The sequence below is a fragment of the Bos indicus x Bos taurus genome, chromosome 1 (genome assembly GCF_003369695.1).
Source record: "Bos indicus x Bos taurus breed Angus x Brahman F1 hybrid chromosome 1, Bos_hybrid_MaternalHap_v2.0, whole genome shotgun sequence".
Lineage (NCBI taxonomy): Eukaryota > Metazoa > Chordata > Mammalia > Artiodactyla > Bovidae > Bos > Bos indicus x Bos taurus.
Genome location: NC_040076.1, coordinates 129,711,114 through 129,724,484, shown reverse-complemented (window position 1 = coordinate 129,724,484; position 13,371 = coordinate 129,711,114). Strand labels below are relative to the sequence as shown.

At 41.8% G+C, this 13,371-nt stretch overlaps 1 protein-coding gene across 1 annotated transcript in view; it reads right to left on the bottom strand.

Annotated features, from left to right (window-relative positions):
- The window catches only part of PIK3CB (phosphatidylinositol-4,5-bisphosphate 3-kinase catalytic subunit beta), a 179,232-nt gene extending 168,229 nt beyond the window's left edge, over positions 1–11,003 (bottom strand). The window contains exon 1 of the mRNA XM_027544963.1: positions 10,769–11,003. The gene's annotated coding sequence lies outside the window, so the exon portion shown is untranslated. The remainder of the gene's footprint in view (positions 1–10,768) is intronic.
- Positions 11,004–13,371: the final 2,368 nt, after the last annotated feature.

Sequence of the window (13,371 nt, the reverse complement as noted above, 5' to 3'; positions counted from 1 at the left end):
AACTAATTTATTGTTTAACTCTTATCCATAAAAAAGGACTATACACATAAAAACTTGTTTAAGAGTAGTGAGTGAAGAACTCTGGGTGGCCAGTGGATAAGGCTCCATGCTTCCAATGCAGGGGGCACAGGTTCAATCCCTGGTCTGAGGAACTAAGATCCTATATGCCATTCAGAGCAGACAAAGGAGGAAAAAAAAGAGTACTGAATGAAAGAAAGTTAGTGGCTAAAACTAAAAAACTGATTCCTGTTTCCAAATACACAGGTACTGTCAGATCAAAGTGGTGATTATCATGCTAAAAAACAATACTTCAAACTTTTAGTCTCTTTCAACCTTCCGCTGAAAAAAACAAAAAATAAAAAAATTATTAAGGTGATCAGTTATAAGCATAAATTCTATCCCAGTTTTCACTGCAGCACTGTTTACAATAGCTAAGATATGGACACAACCTAAGTGTCCATCAACAGATGAATGGATAAAGAAGAATGGTATACATACAATGGATGACTGCTCTGCCGTTAAAAACAAGAATGAAGTTTTACCATTTGTAACAACATGGATGGATTCAGGGGGTATTGTGCTAAGTGAAATAAGTCAGACAGAGAAAGAAAAATACTGTATGATAATACTTACACGTGGAATATAAAAATTAAACTAATGAATATAAAAAAGAAAAAAGACTGACAGATATAGAGAACAAACTAGTGGTTACCAGTAGGGAGTGGGAAATGGGGAGAAGCAAGGTGGGGAGGGGATTAAGAGGTACAAACTACTACACATAAGATAAATAATCTAGAAGGGTATATTGTACAAGACGGAATATTTTGTAATAACTATAAATGCCATATAATCTTCAAAAAATTTTCATCACTATGTTGTATACCTGAAACTTATATAACATTATAAATCAACTATTCCTCAATAAAAAAATAAACTTTAAAATAAACAAGAACATAAATTCCAGAGTCATACAGATTCAGATTTGAAACCTGAGTTTCCCACTTAAAATCTGTGTGCCACCTGGCATGTTAATTTCCCAAAGCTTCAGTTTCCTCATCTCTTAAATAAGAATATTATTAGTACCTTCTCTACAAGTTTGTTATGAAGATAAACTGAATAATACACAAAGAGCACTTAGCATAATCTGACACACAGGTGCACATTTTACAACGTTAACTATGGTTATAGTTTAATTCTATATAGTAAATCAGTTTCTCTAATATACTACATTGACAGCCACAGTTTTGAATGGCAAAAGAACATAAAAGAAAACAAGTAAAAATAGACAGACTACATGGATTTACAGAAATCACTGACTAAAAAGTAACTGCCTATACCTCAATGAGAAGATAGTGACCTCTTCACAAATTAAAGATAAAATAATTGATGCTGGTTGGTATGGTATATACAGTTCTCGTAACACACATACACACACACACACACAGACATATTCCTTTCTTGTAGGTAGAATAAGAATCTAAACTCAGAAGCCTCTCAGTTAGTTAGGGGATATTTTAATAATATAATTTAATAATGGAATGGTAGGTGAAGTACATCATTTTCAGACAACTAATGATTTCCAATGAAAATGTGAAATTTCCACTGCTATCAAGAGAACAAAAATTAAAGAATTATAATTGATCACAACGTTGTCCAAAACCAACTACCTTCTTCTGTGGATGTTTCCCTAGGCTCATAGAGCAAAAAACAAGCACATTAAGAGAACTCCAGTTGGTATTCCCCCCGGACATGCCTCCAGTGATTAACTACAATGAATCTCAATTGCAGGAATGATATCCACATAGCTAATGAATATGGAACTGTAAAGAAGGCTGAGCACAGAAGAACTGATGCTTTCAAACTGTGGTGCTGGAGAAGACTCTTGAGAATCCCCTCCATAGCAAGGAGATCAAACCAGTCAATCCTAAAGGAAATCAACCCTGAATATTCATTAGAAGGACTGACGCTAAAGCTCTAATACTTTGGCCACCTGATGCAAAGAGCTGACTCACTGGAAAAGACGGATACTGGGAAAGACTGAGGGCAAGAGAAGGCATAGCATCAGCGACTCAAGGGGCATGAGTTTAAGCAAACTCTGAGAGACAGTAAAGGACAGGGAAGCCTGATGTGCTGCAGTTCATGGGGTCACAAAGAGTCGGACACGACTTAGAGACTGAACAACAACTTTTGAAAATATATTACAAGTACAGAAATAAGTTTTAAATAAATTTTTGTTCAGTTAACATAAAGGCAGAAATTTGTAATGATTTATAAAGCCAGAGGAAAACACCCATTTTAACAGCATAATATCTAAATACAAGACCCACACTAAATCAGTACCTCAAGAATCAGTTCAGTTCAGACCAGTCGCTCAGCTGTGTCTGACTCTTTGCGACTCCATGAATTGCAGCACACCAGGCTTCCCTGTCCATCACCAACTCCGAGAGCTTACTCAAACTCATGTCCATCTAGTTGACGCCATCCAACTATCTCAACCTCTATCGTCCCCTTCTCCTCCTGCCTTCAATCTTTTCCAGCATCAGGGATAAGCACTTTTAAATAACTGTATTTCAACTATTTAATAGAAATTAACTACTGTGTAACTACATGTAAGTAACATGTCAGAGGCAGTAGGATAGCTGCCTGGCGACAAACACTTATATTTCAAATAGCAAATCTTCAGTTTAGTTCCTATGAAAATGGTTAGCAGTTTAAGCGATTAAATAAACATTAAGGAGAACTTCAAATTGCAGTAAATTTATAATTCTGACAATCTCCAGTACTCATTTAAATCACAAAAGCTCAATCATTTAAGCTAGTAAAGTACAAATGTCTCAAAATGGAGTTTGGCCTCTTATTGACAATCACCTCAAATTTCTTCCAGTGGCTCAGCAGGTGAGGAATTCATGGAATTCTGGTCTTCAAGGTCTAGTAAGCACTGTGGTTAAACCATCCAGTCAACACGGAGTCATGTGGGGCAAAGCCTATAGATTATCCAACTCCTTTGTCCCCTCCCATATCTTCTTTACTTTGTAACTACCATTACTTCTAAATGGTACAAGAAGATAAACATGAAATTGGTAAATATTATAAATTAGTTATTAGAAATGCAAGGAAAAACTATGGTCAGGAATGTGGTTAAACTGCAGTTTAAATAAAGCTTCTGGATTATCCATGGATTTCTTTTAATCCACATAATCCTCCTCCTGAAGGCATGGATAATCAGGATCGCATTTCCACTGAAGGCAAATGAGCATTTGTCTGGTGGTCTCCCAAGCAGCCAGAGCAGCAGAAGACAAGCTACAGGGTCCAGGATGCGCCAGTCCTCCTGGGTTTGCAGCAGGGCCTTGTGAACTGCTGGCCTGGGCTTTAACAATACCACAACACAGGGGACTGCCAGATTAACATCCTTTGTTTTGGCAATAGATACTCCCAATTAAAGAGGCAACTGCTAATAACCTCAGGTGACCTACTTTAAATACTTAAGAAAATGAGGAACTATACATTCTTGATGAAGAAGTCCGGGAAAGATCTAGAGGCAGGACTTAGGGGAAGGATTTGTAAATTTTTTTGAGGAAATGAGGGAATTTCTAGATTACTGACTATTTTAGGCTGGAAACAAGAAAGCTACCTTTGCAAAACACTAAAGCTATAAAGATAGCACACTTTTCCCTCCAATCCTAGAAAAGTGGAATACCTAAAATAACTAAATGCAGAATAAAATAGATAAGCTAGCAAAAAGTGACAATGTTAGAGAAAAGGGAGAAAAGCTGGGACTTCATAACATAACCCTTCGCAAAATTAATCTCTAGTTTACCCTAGCCTACCCTGCAATTGCAGTAAGTGGGAATTCTGGATTTATCGAAGGGAGATGAAAAGATATGTGATGTCATCCATTATGATATTATCACAGACTTAGCCGCCAAATTTCTTTGTTAGATGTTCCCTATTGTAACTTGACATTATGGGATTTGCCTCATTTGACAGGTTCCAGAAGTTTTACAATAATTTTTTTAAAATTTAAAGCCTTTTGGGAAAGGAGTACATCAAGGCTGTATGTTGCCCCTCTGCTTCTTTAATTTATATGCAGAGTACACCGTGCGAAATGACAGGCTGGGTGAAGCACAAGCTGGAATCAAGATTGCCAGAAGTATAGACAACCTTGGATAGAAGAGAAGACAAACTAAACAGCCTCTTGATGAAGGTGAAAGAGTGAAAAAACTGGCTTAAAACATTCAAAAAACTAAGATCATGGTATCCGGTCCCACAGCTTCATGACAAATAGATGTGAAAAAGTGGCAACAGTGACACATTTTATTTTCGTGGGCTCCAAAATCACTGCAGAAATGAAAAGATGCTTGCTCCTTGGAAGAAAAGCTCTGACCAACCTAGACAGCATATTAAAAAGTGGAGACATCACTTTACCAACAAAAGTCCGTATAGTCAAAGCTACAGTTTTTTCAGTAGTCACGTAGGGATGTGAGAGTTGGACCATAAAGAAAGCTGAGAGCCGAAGAATTGATGCTTCCAAACTGTAGTGCTGGAGAAGCCTCTTGAGAGTCCCTTTGGACTACAAGGAGTTCAAACCAGTCAATCCTAAAGGAAATCAGTCCTGAATATTCATTGGAAGGACTGATGTTAGAGCTGAAGCTCCAATACTTTGGCCATCTGATGCAAAGAGCCAGCTAATTGGAGAAGACCCTGATGCTAAGAAAGATTGAGGGCAAGAAGAGAAGGGGATGACAGAGGATGAGATGGTTGGCTGGCATCACAGACTTAATGGACGTGAGTTTGAGCAAACTCAGCGACACAGTGAAAGTCAAGGAAGCCTGGCGTGCTACAGTTCATGAAGTCGCAAAGAGTCACACATGACTTACAGACTGAACAACAATACAACATTCCTCCATCTACATAGTACTTTTTTCTAAAAGAATACCAACAATTACATTGATCAATTATCCACTTATTCCAAGTTTTTTTTTTTGCTTGAGAAATATTTCTTGCTATGAGGAATATTCTGTTTAGAAAAAAAGAACAGTAAGTCCAAGTGTTAAAAAGGAAAACAGTGGGCTTCCCTGGTGGTTCAAAGGTAAAGAATCTACCTGCTGATGCAGGAGAGACTGATTCGATCCCTAATTGAGGGAGATCTCATATGCCATGGTGCAGCTGAGCCCATGTGCCACAACTGTTAAGCCTGTGCTCTAGAGCCCAGGAGCTGAGACCACTGAGCCCACATGCTGCAACTACATGCCCTCAAGCCTGTGCTCCACAACAAGACAATCACAGCAATGAGAAGCCCACAACTAGAAAGCAGCCCTCCCTTGCAACTAGAGAAAAGCCTGTGCAGCAATGAAGACCCAGCACAGCCAAAAAATAAATTAATTTTTTTTTAATGAAGGGGAGTTGACTGCACAGGGGTAACATGACAGAATTCTTTGGGGTGTTGAAATTATTCTGTATACTGTTACAGAAATCTAGGCAGAAAAAGATTTTAAAAAAAGAAGATTGAAAAAAAGTAAAGAAAGTAAAAACAATCTAGGTACGTGTTAAAACTCATAGGACTGTACATGAAAATGTTTTTGCAAAATTTTTAAAGTTCAATGTCACTCTCCTTTTAAAAATGTCCTCTTACTTTAAAAAAATCTAGTAACTCAGAAAAAGAAAGGTCTAAATTAGACATATGCAATCTGCAGTATCAGAGTAACTGGTAGGTAACACACTATACACACCCGACCATACATCTAATTCCTTTCATTTTTCCTCTCTCAACTAGAAGCTTGTGACTCAGGATTATTTAACCTGGGGATGATAACAGAAAGGTTACCATGATACATGAGAGAACAACTTTAAAAGGAAGTACAGGCACTTCCCTGTTGGTCCAGTGGCTAACATTCCGTGCTCCCAACGCAGGGGGCCCGGGTTCAATCCCTGGTCAGGGAATTAGATCCCACATGCCTCAACTAAGTTTGCATGCTTCAGTTAAAGGTCCCACATGTCACAACTAAGAACCAGCACAGCCAAATAAAAATATAATTAATTTTTTTTAAAAAAGGAAAAAAAAAATAAAAAAAGGAAGTACACCAGTTTAGAGTCACTCCAAAAGGTAAAGCTGGACCAAGTGGCTGGAAAATCAAGAGAGTCAGACCTTGATTATGAGAAGTAGAAAGACCTCTTCAAGAAAGAATTAGTATCCTCTCACAAAAAGTGTCCCAGACTACCAAAGATACATAGACATTCCTTAGAAGAATAGCCCATACAAATCAGGGAATGCAGAGAAGGCAGAGGGAAAAATAATCCAAAGTGTCAAAGTTTGGAGATGTAGGTGAGAAGGTAAAAGAAGTAAGAAGAGAATTTGTCCCACCCAAGCCTGAATATCTATAATGCTCTCCTCTATCTTCCTTTTCTTTTTCTCTTCTACTAAACGTTCAGTATTATTCCTCTTGTCTAGGATTTCCTTATCCAACGTATCTTTTTCCTATTATCTACTCTGACAATGGAATTCTACACTTTGATTTTTCCATACCCTTCTTTCTTCACAAACCTGCTAGACAGTTTTAAGGGCTTCAGTCTCAGGCAGGGGGAAAATCCTGAATTATTAATATTTGCCTCTTTCTACAACATGACAAAGCTTGCAAGTGAGCAGTTAACAGAAGACAAATGATAGAGATTTATCTCCAAGATATGCTAGGATACAACTGAATCAAATGGTTCAGAGGAAACACATAAATGCACATAGGCAGGGTAGGGGGAGTCTCACATTCAAAAAATATATATATATAATGCAACTGAAACAAAAATGCCTGTTCTCTAAAAATTTCAACTGCTACCCTATACAATTTGGTATGCAATACTGGATTAAAGTACCACATTCTACAGAACCAGTTCCCTCCAGTCAGGACCAAAATTTAATGCTTCTAAAGAACAAAACAAGGCTGAAAAGCTTGCTTGGTTTCTTATTCACAAAAATACTAATGATCCAGTATACAATGGACAAAATCCACATTTGTTCTTGCTGTCAATGGCTTAACGTCTAAATGCTTAGTCTTTTCAGGAGGTGCAGTATCTTAATGAAGACTGAGAGAGGAAGGATACCTAATAGAATAATTCCAGGCCCTGTGATTACTTCCTCATTTGCACAAACCTGGGACAAAAAAAAAAAAAAGATCATGTGTTCAATACATGTTATACTTGGAATTAGAAGATTTTATAATGTATTTCATTCATGCATTCATCCATTCAATAATAGTTAACTTTTCCAGATACTGTTCTGCTCACTGAGAAAACCTCAGGGAAGAAAAAGTTCCTTCCATCAGAGAGCGTATAATATGTTGGAGAGAAAAGGCCACAAACAAATGAACAAAGAAATAAACAAGATAATTAGTTGATAACGCAGGAAAAGAGTTTGGGTTTACTTTTTAGTGTAGTAAGTCACTGGAGCAGGAAAGTAAGTAAAGTTCACTCTGACTGCTGTCTGCAAATGGACTGTAGGAGAACAAGGTCAGGGGCAAGGAGACCCGTTAGGAAGCTACTAACCAGGAAGAACTGGAGTGGTGGCAATAAAAACAAACATGGACTTCCCTGGTGGCCCAGTGGATGACAGTCTGCCTGCCAATACAGAGGACATGGGTTCGATTTCTGGTCTGGGAGGATTCCACATGCCATGGAGCAACTGGGTCTGAGCTACAACTACTGAGCCCAAGCTCTGGAGTCTGCGTGCAGCAACTACTTAAGCCCATGTACCTAGAGCCCATGCTCCACAACGAGAGAAGCCACCGTAATAAGGCCAAGCACCACAACAAAGACAAGCCCCTGCTCACCACAACTAGAGCAAGCCCAAGCAAAGCAATGAAGATCCAGTGCAGCCAAAAATAAATTAATAAAAATAAACAGAGTTGGCTTCATTTTTTAAAAATAAATAAAAATAAAATAAATATATCTTGGAGGCAAAATCAACAGGGTCTGCTCTGGGTGGTGGAGGAGCAGTAAGGCAAAGTGATGAATTAAGGATGATCACAATTCAATTTAAAAAAAATTTTTTTTTTTTTAATTTAAAAACACAAAAAAGGATGATCACCAGGGTGGTCCAGTGGTTAAGAATCCGCTTTCCAATTCAGGGGATGCAGGTTCAATCCCTGGTCAGGGAACAAAGATTCCACATGTTTCAGGGCAACTAAATCAGCATGCGGCAACTAGAGAGCTGCAATTAGAGAAGGCTTTGAGCCACAACAAAGACTCAGGGCAGCCAAAATTTAAGAAAGAAAAGAAAGAATGACCACCAGATTTTTCACTTAAGTAGAAGGAAGAGGGGGCAGATGGGTGCTCTTATGAAATCCAGACTGCTGGAGAAGGAATAGATTGAAGAATGAAAATCAAGAGCTCCACTTTGAACACAAATGGAGTGAAGATATATAGGCAGGTAGAAGAAATCTGAAGGTCAGGGCTGGAGATAAAAATCTGAAGAGTCCACAGCACAGTGGTAGTATTTAAACCACCAGACAGGATGAGATCACGCAGAAAGAATACAGGTGGAAAAAAAGGAGAGAGACGGGCTTGGATGCCCTGAGGCATTAGGATGTTCAGAATTCAGTAAGAGAAGAAAAAGTCAACAGAAGAGATAAAGAGAAAGAAAACCATAAAAATGTAGTGTCCTGGAAGGACACTTTATATAATAATTCTCTAATGAACCACAACCTCCCAACTCCTGGCCACAGAGACTCTCAAATTCTGTAAACAAAAACTGAGGCCCAAGAAGACAGGTGGCTTCCCAAAGTCCCAGCTATGTGGAACCCAAAACCAGTCTTCCCTGGTGGCTCAGTGGTAAAGAATTCTCCTGTCAACCTCTGCCAATGCAGGAGACGCCGGTTCAATCCCTGGGTTGGGAAGATACCCCGGAGAAAGAAATGGCAACCTACTCTAGTATTTTTACCCGGAAAATCCCAGGGATAGAGGAGTCTGGCGGGCTACAGTCCAAGGGGTCACAAAAAGTCAACTTAGCGACTAAACAATAATCAGCTCTAAGAACCAAGATGTGACTTTCGACCTTTTCGCAGTGACTAGTAGCGCTTTTACTGTTCGTTTCACCAGTGAAATAGGGAAGGTCTTAACTTAGGAAGAACAACAATTAGATTACAAGGAAGTACATAATTTAGATTACAAGGTTAATTTTAATTTTTTCTATATATTTTGTTTACAGTCACAAAGCAAGTTGGATCAAAAACCTTTCCGGACAGTCTCTAAGAAAAGTAGGAAATACAGACAAGAGGGGCAAAATGGAAATAAATCAAAACCCAACTCAATTTTCCCCACCTCTAAAAAACTCTCTGAAGGCAGAAGACCCTCAGGATGGGAATCAGAGATTGTACAACAAAGTTTTCGGTTTCAACCGTTTTTGCTTTGGTGAATACAATTTCAGTTCTAAAGTTTAAGATTTTAACTTTGCTCCACACTTGCCTTCTGAAACTAAGTTAAGATCTTTATCCTGACCACCCTCTCCGATTCTACATTATCATGACTTAAGCAGTTCTGCTTTTACCATAAAAATCTTAACAGTGTAACCTAAAAATCCCCAAATGATTAATGAACTGCTGAGAATTCTGACTCGTTGGCGATGATTTTATTAGGACTCATATTTTCAAACATCCATTCAGGGCTTCAAAATAAGTACTCATCTAATTTAATTATGATGACTTCACCAGACAGTAACACTGCCCACAATGATGTTTACAAAACCACTTGTCACTCCCTTCGTGCATGTAGCAATGCAGAAAAAGGAGTCTGTTTCCATATTCTTCTGTTTATACTCTGTAACAAGTGACAGAGTTTAAGTGGCACTTAAGATTTTAAACAGCAAAGCACTTCAAGTTTAATGCGTCCCACCGTCTTGCATCCGAAGAGAATGGTAAATTCGCTCAGTTTTATTTCAGCAGCAATTCCCATTCAGTACCCGAGACAGGTATTCCAAGAAAGCCTTCGCAAAAAAATAAAAGAGAGCGACTCCACGATCTTGGATACTGTTAAGATAACAGGCTCTAATATTAAGCAACTTCAGTAGAGGTTACTGCAACATCAAAGCACTTCGGAAATAAGCGTGCCCCCCAAAAGTACACCAGCAACCAGGTATCAGGGACAGTTAACAAGGTAAGATGCTTCAGCAGAGTTACTCCTGATAGCCACCTGATCCAGCACTCGCTGTTCGGTCACGCACATCACCCTGTGCTAGCTTCACAACAACCCGGGTGAAGTACGTGTAATTGTTCCCACTAACAAATCCGGATACTCAGATTCAAGGCCCCAGGACTGGTCACCAGAGGCTCTGGGATCTGAAAACACGACCCTATCCCAACAGTCCAGGATCCCCGGCCCTAAAATACACTGCGCAAAAAGGTATCTGAGAGTCGGCAGCTCGCTGGTGGCCGCTGAGACTCAGGAAAAGAGGACGCCGCCTCTCCGCAGACGCCCCTCATCAAAGCGACTCAAACCGCCGGCAGACCAGGGCGCCCGGCCCCATCCCTGCCGCCCGGAGGCCGGGGAGCGCCGCTCACCTTGGAGAGCCCGGGAGGCCGCAGGCGAGCCAAACGCCCCCACGGGCCGGCGGGCGGGTGTCCTCGGCGCCAGCAGGAAGCGTGGCGCGGGCACCCCAGTCGCCGGCGCTGCAGGCTGTGGCGGGTAAGAGCGCGCCCGCGGCCCGCGCCGGGGCACCTCAGAGGCCCGCCGCGACCGCGCCGCGCCTCAGCCGTGCCGCATCCGGGTCCCGCGCCGCTGCACTCACCTGCTCAGCGCTCCGCCGCCGCCGCGGCCGCCCGCTCTCAGCTCCTGGTGCGCGTTCAGCAGACCAGGCCGCCGCAACCTTCCAGCTACGGCGCCCCCATTCCCGTCTCTCTCAATCGCCGACCGCCTGCCCCGCGCGGCGCTACACCAGCCCACCGCCCACTGCCATGGCAAGCTCCGCCGCCGCCGTACCGACCGACGGAGCACGCGCGCGCCGCCGCCGTGCCCGCGCGCGCGCGCGCTCGCCTTCCCGCCCCACCTCCCAGCAGCCCACGCCCCGCCCCGTGCGCCGCTCCGGCCAATCCCCGATCTGCGGGCCGGGCCGGGCCGCGCCGGTCCCAGCTGGGAGGAGAGTTAGGCGGAACCCTCGCCTCTTTCTCCACGGCTGCCTGCCCTGTGCCGGTGGTGCTCTGAGGCAGTTCTCTTTGCGGCTCTGGGAGGACTTGGGATCGGGAATTCCCAGCAAGCTACTTTCAGGAGAGACCCAGCACCTGCCTCAACCTTCGAAGCCATCTCCGAGAGATTCCTCTGTTCCTACGTTTACTTGCCGGCTTTCTCTTGTCAATCGCTGGCCTCAGTTCTGCGACTTTGAACCGATTGCTAGGTTCCTGGGTACGCACTTTGCTTTTCCCTCTCCGGCTCTGTCAGTCCTGTTCTATGGGTGGGGATGTTAGTTAGGTCGGCCTCCCAGCCGCTGACCCTTCAATCCCTGCATTGGCCATCAAAGCAAAAGTTCAGCCTTTCAAGCCCAAGATTCTTTTTCTGTGTGCTCATTTTTTGCGATAACAACCAGCATTTATCTGCAAAGCCTTACAGTTTACCCAGCTCTGTTCGCATACCTTATCTCCTGTTATCTTTTGACCTCAACTGGGAAATTTCATGGTTCTCTTTCTTAGTGGTTCACTTGAATTTCTCTTACTGAAAACCAAAATTTTAACTTACTGTAAAGGTACTCTGTTGTAAAGTTGTGTAATAGCTCAGGTAAACAGTCCAGTAGTCTGGGATGAAATCTCTAGTAAATCTAGTAATTAAAGCAAAGGTGACATACAAGCCAGTGATAAAAGAATAGTTTATTTGATCAGTGATCCTGATTTAATTCCTTCATAAGTAGTCAAATCTAGAGCCATGCCATATTCAAAAATTAGGTTCCAGAAAAGACAGACATAAAAATATACAAAACAGACAAGAAATTTTTTTAAAGAATACTAATATAACTTTAGTGAGGTGAAACATTAAGACAGGAAGCCCAGACTCATCCCCCCCCCCAAAAAAATACCTAAATACTTTGCAAGTTTTGCATGACATCACACTAAGACAAGTTCTTTATAAAAGAAATAAACAGATGGAGTAGAACTGCACCAAACATGGCAAACACACTTCATCTCTAACACAGGTGAGTCACTCTAAGTGGATAGGCTACCCATTCCAGTGTTCTTGGACTTCTTTTGTGGCTCTGCTGGTCAAGAATCTGCCTGCAATGCTGGAGACCTGGGTTCGATCCCTTGATTGGGAAGATCCCCTGGAGGAGGGAAAAGCTACCCACTCCAGTATTCTGGCCTAGAGAATTCCATGGGCTGTATAGTCCATGGAGTCACAAAGAGTTGGACACGACTGAGTGACTTTAATAAAAGAAAATTTGGCTTTTTAAAAGTCCACTTGAAGTGAAGTGAAAGTTGCTCAGTCCTGTCTTTGGGACTCTTTGCGACCCCATCTGCTATACAGCCCATGGAATTCTCTAGGCCAGAATACTGGAGTGGGTAGCCTTTCGCTTCTCCAGGGGATCTTCCCAACCAAGGGATCAAACCAGGGTCTCCTGTATCTTAGGCAGATTCTTTACCAACTGAGCTATCAGGGAAATGTTTTTATAATACAGGCAACAGGTATAAGCAGGCAATTAATGAATGAGAAGATCCAAATGATTCATTAAAAAGATGCTTGTTTCACTAATTTTCATGGTAAAACAAAACAGTAATCCATTTTTCACTCATTAGATTGGCCAACATTAACAAGACCAATCAATACTACTTGGGGAAACAAGCTCTGATGGGAGTGTAAATTGCCACAAACTTTCTAGGAGTAATCTATTGAAATTTAAATACATATACTTATTCAAGAACCAAGAAATACATTAACTCCACCCTATTGGTTGGGACGATCCCCTGGAGAAGGAAATGGCAATCCACTCCAGTACTATGGCCTGGAAAATCCCGTGGACCGAGGAGCCTGGTAGGCTACAGTCCGTGGGGTCGCAAAGAGTCGGACACAACTGAGCAACTTCACTATTGAAAAATTAAAGAAAATACTAGTTGCAAGGATGGATCCAAGGATGCTGTGGCAGGTTAAATGTTGGCCCTCTAAAAGATTTGTCTGCAGGAACCTGGGAACATAGCCTTTCTGGAGAAAGGGTCTTTACAGATGTAATTAAGGAGTTGCTGCTGCTGCTGCTGCTAAGTCACTTCAGTCGTGTCTGACTCTGTGCGACCCCATAGACGGCAGCCCACCAGGCTCCCCCGTCCCTGGGATTCTCCAGGCAAGAACACTGGAGTGGGTTGCCATTTCCTTCTCCAATGCATGAAAGTGAAAAGTGAAAGTGAAGTCGCTCAG